This window comes from Parus major, chromosome 3, assembly GCF_001522545.3.
Source record: "Parus major isolate Abel chromosome 3, Parus_major1.1, whole genome shotgun sequence".
NCBI lineage: Eukaryota > Metazoa > Chordata > Aves > Passeriformes > Paridae > Parus > Parus major.
The window spans coordinates 76,966,778-76,983,127 of NC_031770.1; the positions used below are offsets into that span (position 1 = coordinate 76,966,778).

Here is a 16,350-nt window from a genome sequence, read left to right on the forward strand (position 1 = left end):
AAGTCATCACTGCATTAAAAAAAGTAGAAAGAATTGTGTTCAGTAATGGCAGAAGCCTTTAAATGACTAACTTCGTTTACTTTTTTTTCCCTGTCTTCAGTGCATCTTGCAGTTGGAGGACTGAGAAGAACACCCAGTAAGGGCTACCTCAGGCTTGGTTTAGTTTTGCTTCCCTTTCAATGATGAGCCTAATCCTTCCCTTACAGGTTTTATTCCACTATTATGCATGAACTCTCCAATTGGAAAACTCAGCTGAGAGGACATAACAATTTATGTTAAAGACAAGCATTTGATTATGATTCTGGCCCTTGTCTTCAGCTGGTGGTACACAGCCATGGTGATGCTAGCAGGACCCAGAGGTGCTGGGCCTCTGCAGGCAGCTCTGTAGGGCTCATAAACTGCTTTTCAGGGGATTTCAAGTCAATCCCAGCCTTGGAGAACCAGACTGTTTGCATCATCTGCTCTAGCACTCTCATCTTAGTTCTCAGATATGGTTTTAACCTGATTTGACCAAGTTACAGTTTGGTTTTATAACTGCTTTTCTGTGCAGGAATTGCTTAGCTAAAAAGCTGTGAGAATTTGTGGTCATTTCTTGTCACTTGTGCTTTCAACCTCTTGGTTGAATGATAAGGTGGTAGTAAAGATATCTCTAAATATTCTCTTTCAGGAATGGATATTTTACTCATATCTAGGCTTTTCTTTTCCAAAACTTCTCTGATTTGGGTAAAGGAAAAGAAAAGGTCAGGTGTCATATGTGTTCTCAAGAGACTCCAAAGGTGTCTTTGCTGTTGTAAAAATCAGAAGAAATCAGAATGGTTATAACTATTTGACCAATTTGTTTTCCTTCCAATACTACTATTCTCTTAAAGCCAAGGTTTTCACGAGGCCTTTCTGTAATTAGTTTTCTGCGCTATTATTTTATTTTTTACATTTAAGGGAGAAAGGAATTCCATTTGCAGAGTGCAACTCTTGTCCATCTGTCAGATGGGTGTGTATTTACAAGATGAACGCCTGGTTCTTCACATTAGAACAAAGGTTACTTTGTCATTGTCCTCAGAAGGCTTTTTTTGCTTTGGTGTGCACATGCCCTTTTTTTTGGTACAATGCCCAGTACCCTGTTGGGACTCTAATAGTGACCAAAGGAACAGAAAGAGTTTTGGGGATAAACCCTGTTGACATGGCTAAAACTCTGTAAAGCCTCACGTTGATCTGCTGGAGAGTGATGGAGAGCTGGGCTCTGTGTTGTGTGCTCCCCATGCCCATCCCTGCTGAGGTGAACCAGCTGCTGCCCTGCCACCTCTGAGTATGGGGTTCTCCAGCACCAGATGTGGGAGGGACTTGGGAAAGCAGCAACCCCTGGGCATTTCCACACCCTTTTTATGCACATAGTTCTGGCACATAAATGCTCTTGCTCAATCCTATCAGCTGCATATCATTCTATTCTGGGGAAGGTGAAAGCTCCAAAAGGTATCAGCTTTACTCCTTTTGCTCCTCAGAGTTGTTCCTTGCTTTAGGTTTGTGAGGTAGCACAAACCCCTACAAGGGGGAAATACCACGTTTTTAGAAAACAACAATGAGAAATGCCATGGCTGCCTGTCAAGTGAAAGCATTTGTCCCTTGGAGTTTGTATGGCTGATGAGTTCTCTGCACCTCAGCGGTGCTCTGATTTGCCAGGGGTTTTTAAAGGTCCTTGATAAGGCTCTACAGCAAATGAAGGAACCTTGGCAAGATCCTACATTACACCATGCCCTGCCCAGCATTCCTGTAGTTGTTACCATTTCCTGCCTCTTACAACATGGCTGTGACTTTGGACAGCAAGCACATTCTGTATTTCCCAAGCTAATGTTTTAAATGTCTATCTGTGGAGGTTTTACAGTGTACAGTGCATTTACACAGGGGCAGGGGGATTTTTGGTTTGTGTGATTATATGCTGTTTTGTGACTGTTCTGCTTCCTCTTACATCCTCCTTCCCTGTCTCTTGTACCTGAAACATTAAATTAAATCTAACATAGCAATACTTACAGACAGAGGTGACATTTGGCTGTGCCAGTTCCCCAGTGGCTTTAAACTGCTGGCTGCAACACTGCAAACACATTCAGACCCTGGCTTGGCCAGCAGTTCCCCCCAGCTATCTGCATGTTTGCTCTCCAGGCTTTATTATACCTACACTATTGAAGACTCTGGAGTCACAGCCTATGTCTCATTGTTATGCATGGATGGGAAATATTCCTGTACTTATTTGCATTCATTAGCTGTTGGGAGCTCCTCTGTTGAGGTCTCTAGCCTTGTTTTTACAGTGCTTTTGGCAGTGTTTCTGCACTTGGTGTGCGAATTTTTATGATCTGTTGCATGTTATTCATGCAATTTCCTGCCCTGTAATGGTATCAGTTTTCCAGACACAGAGGAATACAAACGAAAACCCAGGAGCCTGCATTAGCATAAAATGTCCCAGTTCTGTCAGTTTGATTAATTTGTCTCTTTGTCTCCACTCTATATGATAAGTGCTATTAATGGTTGCAACACTTCATATGTCAAAGTCTTTCTTCCTAATGACTTGAAAATGTGGTTTATTTCCCCCTTTTTTGTATTATTTTTCTCATTTAGCATTCCACTCAAGTATAGATTTATGCCATGCTCTTTCATTATCTTACTGGTTGCAGCGCTGGAGTGATTACATATGGTGTAGGGTATGAGCAAAGATGCGATCCCAGGGGCAGCAGCTGCTGATGCAAGCTGAAAATAGATCCAGCGTATGCTCAGCACTTTTCCCAGAGGTCTTTTATTTATTAGAAACAGTCTTGGTACAGGACAGCTCGGACCCTCATTTAGCAAGATGACTTTTTGCCTTTCAAGAACAGTGCGGTGACTTTGCTCTATTTACTGACTGCTGTGTAATTCTTTTTTCACCATCTCCTGTGGAAGCGGAGACTTTACCTAACATAAATTGTAATACAATCCTGATTTATAATGAAGTCAAAAAATGACAGGCTCCATTTGAAGTAATGGAACTTGACAGATCTAAGGTTTAAATTAAATAATCCTATTTGTAAGACAGCATTTGTACATGGTACACTGATTTAAAATGAACTTCTGTTCTTCTTCAACAAATCCTTCACTATTCTCTGTGTTTTACCTTCCATGGAGGCTTTTTGGGGGATAAAGTTCATTTGATGTTCATTTGATGAGAAAAGTTTTATTTGAAAATGTATATGGAACAATACATTGTTTTCTTTCCCAAAGTTCTTATAAATTGTTTCAGAAGACAACTTCAGAAAACAACTTTAATTACAGAGGAAAATTTAATGTAGGTCACTTATTCAGGGCAAGCCACAGCTAACCTGCTTTGGTGGCCAGAAGAGGCCAATTGCTGAGAATGAGGAGAGGGAGGATGCTGGAGGGAAAACACTGAGGAGGTTTGTGGCTCAACTCTTCCCCTCCCAGGAAGAAGGAGGAGCAGAGATTCATTCTCACAGTGATTTCTAAGGAGGGAGAAGGTCAACTCCTCCTTGCTGTCCTTCCCTCACAGCTGGCAGAGGGGTACACTTGAAGATGATGTTTCCTCCTGCCTCTGCACCCCACTTTTCTTCATCTGTCACTGTCATACCAATGCAGGCAGGGAGAGCCTTGGGGTGCACAAATGGAAATGTGGTCCTGCTGTGGCTGCTGGAAGCTAGGAGGAAGCACTGGAGTGGGGGTTGGTGGAACAAAAGGCTTGCAGAGGAGAAAAGGAAACCAGGCAGGGAGCATGAGATGCTGCAGAAATGATCAAAAAAGGCAGTGGGTTAAAAACACTAAAGGTACAGTGCATGATTTTTTTGGCTTAGATTGAGGGAAGCTGTTTTAGAAAATGCCCCCTTCTCTTTTCTCTCACTCAGCAGTGATTTTGCCTTCCTTTCTAGCTGTATTTAGTTGCAGCTGCCCTTTCCAGCATCTTTCTAATTTTCCTTCATACGTGGCAGGGATGTGGCCCTTTCCCCAGGGGTCTGACAGAAGCTCTCACCCTGGACCAGCCTCCCATGCTCAGGCAGAAAGGTCCCAATGTGTGCCTGTTCTTCCTCTGTCACCCTGCCACCATCACCCTTCTTTCCTGAGAAGACATGGAAGGTTGGAAGGTGTTGGAGGGCAGGATGGGCACTGCCCCAGAGGGTCCCACTTGGGGGAGGGCAGCCTCTCCTGCCCTGGGGCCGTGAGAGCCACCTGCCTGGGCTGGAGCTTCAGCACCGTGCCTGCCCCAGTTACAATTGGTTTCAGGACCAAGCTGCTTCTTTCTTCTCTTTGTGGTGAGCTCCAACAAACAGCAGGCAGTGAAGAAGATAAGATGACTGCTAAAGAGGGTGTTGCTGGGGCTGGAGCCCAGCTTGGGGACATGGCATGAGAGGCTCCTGCTCCCATGTCCTGCTCTCTATGCGATTAAGAACTTTTTTCCCTGGTGCTTGCAGGGAATTAATAATTTTTATTAATCAGAAACCAATCCAGATCTCCCCAGTGCACTCAAGAAAGAACAGGATTCAAGAGTGTCACTGGGAATAGGGAGGAAAAACAAGCTCACAAAGCCAAAGTGGTGCAGGCCAGTGGAAAAGATGAAGGCAAGGAGTATCCAAGCAGCAAATGCGGCATTGACATTGTGTGAGCCCTTGCACCTCATCTTGGGGAGAAAACCAGCAAGGGCCAAGAGTAAAAATCCATCAAGAGGTTTTAGAGTTGCTGCTGGTAGCTTGCACACTGCCCATCTCCCTCCTCCAAGAGATGTGTGCATGGCTACAGGCATGGCTTTCTGTTCTCTTGGAATTAATGGGATTATATACAGCAGGAAAGGAGGTGGGGTACACTGAATTCTGTGAATACAGAGCTTCAGCCTGTGTTGCTTGATCTGAGAAAAATATAAGTAGAACAAAATAAAGTAGAAAGAACCAATTCCAGAGTGCTTAAGTATGCACATAAACTGGTTCTCATTGCTCACAGCACACATAAATACGCACTGGTGACTGAGGCAGCGGAGTAACACTTTGCTGTTCGTTATTTTATCAGACAGTGATAATTGTAGTTAATATTTTCTTAGTAGTGTCTCCGAGAGTTTATTTATGCTGTTAATAATCTGAGCAGCTGTAATGATGCTGGCTGCCAGAGCTGTAGCCTTTTAGAATCACTCCAGTGTGGCAATGATACTATGGTAATAGAAATCCAAGGAAAAAAAACGATCTTATCGGAGCAGATGGGGCTAATTCAATCCCTTTCACACACGTTCACATTATCTAGTCTCTTTCTCACACTAGCATGTGTGGGTGCACGTGAGCATATGTAGTCACACACACACACACACACACACACACAAATAGCTGTAAAGTCCCACCTACCCTCTGAGGAAGTCAAGCTGGAAATGCCATAATTTTTCTATGTGGAGAGTCTTTCTGAGGCTTCTAGTGTACATGGCACTTTCTACCCCTCAGTTTTTGCGTAGATCTTAAAAATATCATGTATGAAGCAGAAAGGGGAAAGTAATTTCCTTGGGGACAGCCCAGAGCTGGACACAAGGTCATGGCTGCACTGGGATGCTGTTGTCCAACCTTCCTATCTTTCCCTTCCTTTGACCTCTTAACTGTGGGTTGCTCCTGCTAAGCCTGCACACCTTTAGGGACTAAAAGAGCCATTTACCTTTTACTCGTAGCGGACATGAAATCTCAGCAAGAAGGGGAATGCCTACAATTTTTTCTGGTGGGATTTACGGAGCCTAGTTAACCTTTCGGGCCACCGAGAGAAGAGTTAACTGCTCCTCGTGGAGGATGGGAGGGAACCAACTTTGCCAGCTCAGCAGTGGCTGCTTCTCCTTGCAAACCTGCATTGCTGAGCTGAGCAGACGTCATTGATGAAATGTGAACACCAGGCAGTGGAACAAAAGCCACCGTAATCCTCAGATCTGTTGTAGCCATGCCAGAACAAAAACAAGGTGATGGCAGAAGAATTGCACGTCCAAATACCGGAAATTAAATGGCAAGGCAAGGGAGGAGAAGGAAAACTGGAACAAATGCAGCATTTATCAGGTTTTCTTTTAAAAATAAGATGCTTGTAGGAAGCTGGGTCACTTTTTCAGGATTTCAGCCTACCAGGTAATTGCTGTAATTGCTTTTAAGCAGTGAGGTAAATGGTTGCCTCATGAAGTCCTGTAGTAAAGCCTTTTACATTCATTTCCATCCGCAGCCCAGCAAGAGCGTCTCTGGATTTGAAATGTTACGGTATTTGCTGGGCAGCACCGTCTGCTGCCCCAGTGTCAGGATGCCAGTGTGCTGGCATGGCATGCTGTGCCATGCCAGCACATGGTGACAGGCAGTGCCAGAAGCATGGGTGTCGTCAGCCCCATGGAAACCACGGCAGAGCATCCGTGAGCTGCTTCGGATGTTACCCAGCCCCGTCTCCTGAGCCTGCTTCTCCTCCAGCTCCTTTGTCTTCTGAGTTAGTGCTCTTCCTCAGAGTGCAACCTGGTGGTTTTTTTAATTGTATCTGACAGAGCCAGCTTCTTCCTCTCCTACACTGCTTGGAGTATAATAGTAGGGCTTGGAGTGAGGTGGCTTGCTGTGAAGTTCTCCTTGTTTTTATAATTACCATGTGTTTAATACACTGTGTATTTAATACACTATTACATAGTTCATGTGCATAAATACGTTCTGCCATGCCTGGGAAAGAGGAGTAGTGGTGAATTTACAAGTCTTGGTAATTTTTCAGTGTTGTTGTGCTTACTTGTATATTAATTACAGCTTCAGAAACTCTGAACCACTCCTCTAAGCACCCTCTGAATTAGCAAATTTCTACACACATCTTCATTTTCTGCCTATTTTGATATTTCCTAATGTAATTTGGAGGCTTCTAGGATTCTTTCTTTATTCTAAAAGTTCTGAAACTGCTTTTGTTTTTCCTTTTTCTACCCACTTTGGCTCATGTTATGCACTTAAACAGATCTTTCACAGACTCCTCTCTCACAATTTATATTCTGTGAAAGCTTTCCCACTCCTTCCTCACCCCCCCTTACTGCTAACACTTTCTCTTGTTTTTCTTTCTTTTTTAATCTCGGGGTCAGTTTAATTTTCCTTTTGCAAAAATGTGGGACTAATTTTAATTTTAAATTACAGTTGCACTTTAATTCTGATGATGCTTTTCAGTTAAAATCTGTTCATTTCTGCTTGTTTCTTCCCCACTGGTTTCAGTATGGCTTGTACAGGCACCCAGGGAGGGAGGGAAGGCAGTATTTCTGCTGAGCCACCTACTTGTGTCATACTTCGTTCCTGTGTTCCAGGTTTCTTAAGATGCACGTTGCACTGGAAAACACAAAAGTATTTGAAACAGCCAGGTATCACAGCCATATTTCCCTTTGCTTTCTCTTCCAGTTCATGCCTGAGTGTTTAAACTGCTAATTAGTGCCACTGGTTTTTACCAGTGCTTTGTTGATTGTGTAGCGTTGTGGCCATGCTGTCCCTTTAGAGGGACGGTTCCTTGAAACATCCTCATCTCCAATTTTCTTTTTAACACCTTCACTCAGAGTCTCACCTTACCAGCCCCAAAGTTCTCCTCCCAAAGCCTTTTTCACCTAGGCTTGCCTCAAGTACTCTCTTGGCCATAACTTGGAATTTTCTGTGTTCTTGTTATGCCATGGACAACCTCTGACATCAACAGCATACCCCAGGCCATGGAATTAGTTAGGAAGAAAAGAATAAAGTGGTATTTGACTTCAGAAGAGGTTACAGAGTGAGATTTTAAAATAAGGGCTCTGGCAAGTATCATGTGGCAGGTTTGCTTGCAGGGGTTTAAGAGGTTTCCCCCTCCAGTCCAAGAGCTGTTTTGCCAAAGGTGTTGTGCTGCTGTGAGGTGGCAGAGGGAGGTGCAGCACAGACCTGCCTCCCTGAGCTTTCCAGCTTCTCATGCCTAAGTTTCTCTGTGGCCCAGAGGAGCAGCCATGCAGGCAAATGTCCCTTTTGCTCAGAAGACTGCTGGGAATGGTAAAACCTAGGGCTGCCCAATGGGTACATCTGGCAGTGACCAATGTTTAGAGTAGATGTGATGCAGGCAGTTCATCCCTGCTGTGGAAGAGCACTGTATCTTCCTGTCCTGTAGCCTTTCAGTTTTCCAAGTGTATTCATTGATCTTTGGTAAGAGGCCTGCTTATTCCTGCACTGAGATGCGTCTTCAGCAAAGTACTGAGGCTTATGACTATGATTTCTAGCTTCCTTCTCAATAGATGGTGTTTTTTCTAAAAGGTGTGGCAAATTCAACAAATTGCTTTTTCCGCAGAATTTTCAGAGACGCTGAAAATGTGGGGGTATACTGTCATGATTTCCAAAAGTAAATTCTTTGATTTGAAAGCAGTCTCACTTTTGAAAGGTTGAAAGAATTTCAATTTGGCTTCAGTAACTCTGAGAGGAAATAAAACTAGAAGTTGTGGATTAAAATAAGCATTGCAGTTGGATCAGAGATTATTTTTACTTTTACTACACTCTAGGTTATTTTTTTTAATTTCCTAGACAACTTCTGATTCTCTCTTCCCCTTTGGTTCCTCTGACATTATTGGCCCCAGACTTAAGGCCTGGGGTTTTTGAGGGTGCTTCAAAGCTGGGGCCATTGCCACAGTGAATTTGATTCAGACAAGCCTCAGCATGTGTGTGCCTCAACTCTTACACTCCACCCGTGAGCCATGTGTGGTCGAGTGCTGACACAACCAATAACACGGTCATCGATCCCGTGGCTGTTTACACCATCTTTGCGCTTGGCAATCAATTCCCAGCCACTTGCCCCGCCGTCAGCACTGACGCACTTCTCACGGAGCAGTGGACGCGGTTTGTGATTATTGCTTCCCATCCTCCAGGCGAGTCTAGCATGAATGACTTCTCCTTCCTCCCCCTCTCACCTCCTGCGGTCACGCCTCCCACCTTGGAATGCTCTGAGGGATACTGATCTCTCCTTCCCTTTCGGGTGCCGAGGGGGAGGCGTTTGAAGTGCTTGTGCTGCCCCTGCAAGTGCTCATTATGCCAGAGAGAGGAGAATGAGAAGTCACTTGGTTTCCCTCTAGCCTCACACAGTCAGTCAGGGCTTCTAGTGTAAAGTTGTTGTTTGGCCAACAGCTGGGATGCCAGGGGGGAAGGCTGAGGGGAGCACTTGTAGAGTTTTTTCTTTTGAAAGCACAAAATTGGAAATCGGACAAGCTTGTCCAGTGGGCCATCTTCTGTAAAAGTACCACTAAGGGAAGTTAAACATCTTGAAGCTCTCAGTCTGACAGCCTTAATGGGCTGTTGTGGAGGATGCACTGGAAAGATACCAGGATACCCCTTAGACCACTCAGGTGGCAGATTTTCCAGGGGGAAAATCTTTTAATAATTTTAATAATTGGGTAATGGGCCTCCTAAGGAGAGGGGCTGTGTGTCCGGTTTCTCTGCTCCCATGGTGTGCGTTCATGCCCAGGGAATGCACGATGATGGTGTGGTGGCCTCCCCACCCCTGCAGTGTGATGCTGTCTGGGAGAGGCCAGACTGTCTCTTGGACTTCAGGTTACTCTTCTGCACAAAATTTGTATGCACTACCAGAAGAGGCAGAATGTTAAACTGGGGCTGGCAAGGTATCTACTTAATTTAAACAATGTATTTAGAGTGAAAACAAAAGCCTCTCTTTGTTGGTCTTCTCCATCAGCAACTTGTACATGCCATTGTTGTTTAAAAGCTTACCTAATACAAATACCAGCATCTGATGCTTCTCATCCAAGTGGAATTTTTGAAAGGTTGATCACTCATTTTAGGAGCTCCACATCCTTATGAGCAAATAAGTAAGGGAAATACATCTGCAAGCTGCTGGTGAGAGAACATTTAAGAGCTGTTAAATAAAAGAGGGGAAATGCAGTAAAATACTGGTGTGGCATTGCCTTACAAAAGTACTCTGCTGTTTATCATCTCTTCTGATTTTTTCCTGCCTCCTGCATGTTCCCACCTTATGTAAAAGGAACATGGTTTCAAAACATGCTTGTGTGCATATATAGAAGCAAACTGTCTTAACACCACTGGTTTTACACATGTGACTGACCTGTTTGAGCCTAGTAATATACTTAAATCTTTCAGAGAGTTTTCCAAAACCAAATAAGCTCAAGCTAGAAAAAAAACAGGCTTCACCATCCCAGGTAAAAATAACCAAGTAAATAACCAGGAAGTCTCTTAATTCTTAATGGAATAACAGCTTTGGTGACTGATTTTGGTTATCAGATTACCCTCTGAAAATAACTTCTGTGCTATACTTGCAATTGGCTGTAGAAGAAGAATACACTGTGTGCTAATTTTAGCAAATAAGATTAGAGTTAATATTTAATCCCAGAGACCTTCTTCAGGCTGTGGGAAAAAAAAATAGCAGTTAACTGTCACTAATCTTATCTCCTATTTTTCTAGCATGTGTTTGATTATATAACTAGTGCTGGGAACCCGCTGGCTGATTGAGAAGTTGGTGGTTTGTTGGCTACATGCTTGGGCATATTAGACAATGTCAGGGCTGAGATGGATTAAAAAGCTCTACACATGTTTTTAGACTGCCGTGGCAATGCTGAAAGGCCAGTAAAACAGGTACCACAGTAGACCTGCTACGAAACAACACATGAATAACTGATTCATTTGGAGTTCTGCAAGAAACACATTTCTGCTATTTTTCTATCCAGTTGTTTTAAATAATACTTAGTTTGAGATTCGATATTCAGCATGTGAGGTTTGATTCAATCTTCCTTTCTTCCTTACCCACAAAATGGCTTAATTGAATCGGTGATTGGAAATTAGAGATGAGGGGTTTCTAACTGTTCTTAGGTGCCTGATGATGAATTTAACCTAAAAATCAAAATACTAAAAATATAAACTATTAACCTAAAAGCAGCTTGTATGCTTCACAACAAACTTATCACTGCTCCTGTTGAGTTTTAACAAGTCTACTCAAATGTGTAAAGATAATAACATGCGCCTGGACTGCTCTGTCGGGACTTGTGCATTCTCAGTGGGTCTGAAGGTCTCACCACCTAAATTACCCCCAGTTCTGTAGGATTTAGCAACTAATGTTCTGCAGATTTCATTGTATCCCTAGAGGGGGAGGAGAGGGCTCTGCCCTCTCACGCCACCACCAGTGAGCTTGTTCTTTGCATGTGCCCCAGGTATGCTTTATTTGGAAAGGAACAATTGCATGTGCGTTTGCTGTTAAACTTTATTGCTCTTTTCTGGCAGATCATTGGCACCGTGCCCTCATTAACAGAGAAATTAGCTTTGGAAAAGTCTACTAAATTAAAGCCCAGCTCTCCAAAACAACGTGGCACTTTGTTCATTTTCCTTTGCAGTACTCAGACATAAAGTATCCATCATCTTCCCTGGAAAGCCTTCCAAGATTGCTCTGTTAGGTTAAGAGTTGGGGGGAAAAAACCCTACATTTTAATTTCTTTTCACTGCAAATGCCAATAGCGCCCCGTAGCAAACTAGACAGTTCTTCTCTGTTCTTGATGGTAGTTTGCATCAGATTACTGTAAACATTCCCTTGCTCCGTTTCAGATACTGCCTTGCCAAGTTTTACATTCCTACATGTTTACAGTGATCTTTTCTTGCCCTTAATCACTTTTCCCCTCTTTAAATTGAAGTCAGACTTTGCTGGCATTTTGCAGGGGTTGACCTTCCCTGCTCCAGATGCAGCTTTTCATACAGATGCCATTCCAAGCGGGGTTACCAGACATCCATGTTTCCTTTGGAAATAACCTTCCCTCCCACCCCCCTGTAAGAAATACTGTCTGTGCAGAATTGGAGGATTTTGTCTATTTGTCTGGGATTTTGAGACATCTGGAAGTCTGGGCAGCTCGCTAATGAGCGTGCACTGATGAACTCTGTGGCGCACGCTGCGTCCGGCCCATCCGCAGAAATCCGTCAGCCCTCTGCGTGTGCTCCGAGGCCACGTCCCGTGTGTTCAGAGCAGCACAGAGACCTCCATGGCATGCCTGACCAGGCCTCATGGAGGACACAGATACAACGGGGAGCCAGAGCCAGTTCACCCACAGTGCTGCGTCTCCCACGGTGCCTGTGTGTGTACAGCTACGTTTAAAATAGAATTTCTGACCTAGATGTCCCTTACAAAAAGATGGTGCTCCCAATGTGGAAGCGAGCTAACCCTCCTAATTTTAGAATAGTATGGGCCCAGAACTAGAAGAATGCTTGGCTAAAAATGCTCTATTTGCATCTATAATGCTGCCTCTTTTGCTAGCATTTATTGCTGACTGTCTTCTCAGTTTCTTATTACCCCATCCGACAGCAATCAATATTTTTTTCCTTGAATTAGCCAGTTTTTTGTTAATGACCAACAAAAAAGGGAAGGCAGAGAGTCTAATGACAATACGACTATTTCTCCAAAAGGAAAAAGCATTACCCGGAATGCATCAAGGAAATATAATGAGAGATGATGGAGGAAAATAAGGGAAATATTTCCTTGCAAGGAGGTTTTAAGTAGAGTCTGGCAATGATCTCCCAGAGGAAGTAGTGGAAGTCTGGTCACTTAAATCAATTAGGACCATCGCACTCCCCGGGACTCTGTAAGGAGAAAAGCAATGTCAAACTGAACTAAAATAGACTTTGCGTGCTTATTTTTTGCAGGCTGCTGTCTGTGTTTTGCCGGTAAATTCAATAGGACTAATGCTGATTAACATCTCTTGATGGTGATCATATCACTGCATTGTTTCCAGCCTGTTCCTCAATAGCACACACTCACAAGGGCATGGCCATACAAAGCACGTCCCCCAGCTCAGCTAGCTCAGTCTGAAAGACAAGAGGCAGATAAAGAGCAGGAGAAGTTGTTTTCTCTCACCTTGACAGTGGTCAGGCTTCTTGTTGCCACAACGCTGAATTGACACAGACCTCCCTACTGCACACTGAGCTCAGTGTACCAGTGGCAGCTTAGCAGAGGCAGGAGCTGCATGTGGGCTCGGTCTCTTGGATCGCTGTAGGGCAGGGAGATGTGCCAGGTACCTTAGGCAGGGCTGCACTACCTGTGTCCTCTGTGCACTAGAGGGGTTTTAATGCATACAAGACCAGCTGGGAGCAGAAGCAAGACAAATAAAGTGCTTTATCATTAGTCTTGGTGGGCTGTTTGACATGTTCCAAGCACACAGGAGAAGCCCTCTCATACCCTGCTTTGAAACATACGGGAAAGAAAGCAAGCCTCCAAGAAGCTAGGATCTTTGCTTTTCTCTCTGTGTGAGCATTGTTGTTTTATATGTATGCTTTACCTTTTCTCTGCCTGGTTTTCTAGTAGCCAGACAATTCCATTTAAACAATAGAAATGGGTAGAAATTGGAATAAGGCAAAGGATTGAAAGGCAGGGAAGTAGTGACTTGGTATATGAGCTTGGACAGGGTGCCCGGTGGAGGTTCCTACAAACTGACCTTCCTGCTTAAACATTAATTTACACAGCAAATAAGGTTTAAAAGCAAACAAGTCTTGGACATCTTATTTCCAATCGAGAAAAACAACCCCTGGGATTGTTGCTGGCATGGGTTTTACCCATCCAACAAAGGTCTCTCTCACGTGTAAATGAAGACTGTTGTAGCAGAGAAATTATCTCTTTCCTTCTGCAAGCGTAGGTCAACGTGTTTTCACTAACTTTTTTCACTGGGATGCATCAGTCAAATCAAATAATTTTAAAAGACTGTCCTTATCTCTTCCTAGAGAAATGCCTGTGTGGTAGTACATTCAAAGCCTTTTCATTCCCAATGTGTGGTGTTCATAGTCACGCTCCAGTGGCTCGATTCCAGCCTTCCTGCCAGAATGCATCAGATGCAAGCAGTCCCAAAACTGGTGGGGCCGAGGCAGGGAACCTGCCATGGGAGCCGAATCAATATTTAGACAGCTTCAGGCGGCAGAGCTTGCGCTGGCTTTCACACTTGGCAGCAAGCTTTGCACCCGTTTGTTTCCAAAGTTATTGTTTGTGCAGTTTCAAGAATTGGCACTAGAGAGATTTCTGCCTGAGGGCAATGACAAGCGCCGGGTGCTTGAAAAGAAACTTACCCCCTTTGGATCTGAAGATTGTGAGAGTGAAGGTTGTGTCACTGGGTAATACCTCCAAAGGAAGTCAAGGCACACATTTGCTCGGAGTTTTCATCATCCTTCACATGAGGTGTCTGCTGGGCACCGTGGGGAGCCCACAGCAGTCTCATGCTCTGCTTCCGACACATCCAGCGCAGAGCAGCTCCAGCAGCTGCCTTGCTGCTGTTTGTTATCGTGGTGATTTACCTGGAGCAAAAGGCTGTGTCAGCGTGGGAGACAGCCTTGCTGTGGGGTTGTGTGAGTCAGCCTGAGGCTGTGCGGAGTGCCTGTGCTGGGGCGGCAGGCAGGCAGGTGAAACCCTTGCCCAGCACAGAAAATTATTTTAATTTGCTTTCCAGCCATTCCACCTAGTGGCCGAGTGACACCACTGCCAGGAGAGCTGTGTTTGTGCTCCAGAGTCCCTGCAGACCTACGCTGCTGCCGAGCTTACAAGATATGCAGCAATATGTAAGCCCCCCCCACTGAAGATCTTACCATCAGCCTGCAAGTAGCTCATTAAGTTCCCGAGCAATTTTGTTAATCATGCTGCATAGATAAAATGCAGATAGGCCTTTAGTGAGCTGATAATCTAACAAATAGGCAGAAAGTGTAACACTGATAAAGCAGAGATTGGTTTAATAGCCAGCTGTAAATCTTGGCAATTCTGTACCAGAGGCATATTGTAAAACAGGAATGTGCAAGTGTGTAAGTATGTGCATGAAAATGCACTGCTTCTTAAAATAGCAGATAGAGCGGTAATACTATGGATGGAATAGCTATTGGGAGCAATTTTAGAGGTGTTTTAAAATATTTTTCTCCCCATCAAAATCTGCACCGCTTGTGGTGTCTTCATAATCTGCCATCATAAGTACAAATCTATGAATAACAAGGGCTTGTTTCAGGAAGTCAGGATTTTCTATAAAAATCTGTGAACTCTACCACTGGTCCTGAGGCAGTATAGGGCTTTATAGGCTTTTCATTGAGATGAACCAAATTATTCACTCAGATACACTCCAGTCACAAATTAGACCTTTGGAAATTCATGGCCTGATGGCTTACCAGCCTTTTGAGCAGCTTCTTTGCTCGGTGGCATTAATTCAGTTGGAAGAATAGTAAAAAGCAACTCACCTTCAGGGTATCCCATACCATCCCAAATATACCCTTCTGAGGAGCTGGGAAATGAGAGTTGCAATTCTCACAGCCTGGGGAAGGAACTTGGTCTCCTACTTTCTAGGTTCCCCTTCTGTCTTTAGGCTATTTCGCAAAAAAAAAAAAAAAGAGCAGACCGCAGTGCTTCCTCTTCTTGTTTGTTTTAGAAGAAGAAACAGTGCTGGGGATGCCTACCAGGGATATCTGCATCCAGAGGGGGTTTCAGGCTGTGCATCCCAACCTCACACAGGCATGCAGGTGTTGGCTGTGCTGAATCCAATCTAGAGGCCTTTGCCTGGTATGCAGAACACAGGGAACTCAGATAAATGAGTACTACTTGCAAGAAAGGCAAGGTGTCTCAGTGAACTGAGACTGAAGGGACTTACCAGGGTCATGTAGTAGGTGGTTGGTGCAATGGGAAATTGAGTTGTGGTCTTCCAAATCTCATCGTTGTGGCCAAACCACTGAATTATCTTGTGCAGAAACCTTGATCCTTGATGGTTAGTTGTGGTTCTGAAGCAGCCTCCTGCTGCTTCATTAAGAATAATTTTTCCAGTCCCTTTGTTTCATACCCACTGGGAGAAAAAAATGTAACAGAAGTTAGTAGCAGTCAAAGTGTTTTTATCATAAATAGACGCTACCTGTTGTTTGCTGTGTGGCTTAGCAATTTATTTGATAGCTGTATGTAAAGATACAACTGTAAAAAAGTGTGGGGGGGAAGTGTGAATTTTTAAATTTATGGTATATTAATGTAAAACATAGATGGTATGGACAGAAAACAAGACGAGTAGCAGTGTGTAAGTCAGACCTGGAACAGCTGACTGGAGATCACTCTCCTGGAAACAGTTTTTACTCTTTCTACAAAGAAAATGGTGGGAAATTAAGTATTGAGGTGGGACTCAGAATAATTTCTATCATTTGAACTATAAATATTAATTTATTTTCTGTTAGCTGTACCTCAGGCTCACTAAAATCAGGAACAGTATGAGGGGAATAATCTCCATGGGATGGAGGAAAGTTATGCAGTCTGTACTTACCTATTATGTATTCAGCAATGGCTTGCAAAAAAAAATTGAGAAGAAAAAAAGGAAATTGTTTGCTTTTGAAAGAGGCAGAAATATGCTTTCAGTTGAATTTTGCTGTAATA

The 16,350-nt window shown here is 43.8% G+C and overlaps 1 protein-coding gene across 2 annotated transcripts in view; it reads left to right on the top strand.

Moving 5' to 3' along the window:
• The window catches only part of BACH2 (BTB domain and CNC homolog 2), a 139,480-nt gene that overhangs the window by 105,507 nt on the left and 17,623 nt on the right, over positions 1 to 16,350 (top strand). The gene's annotated exons all lie outside the window — the stretch shown is intronic.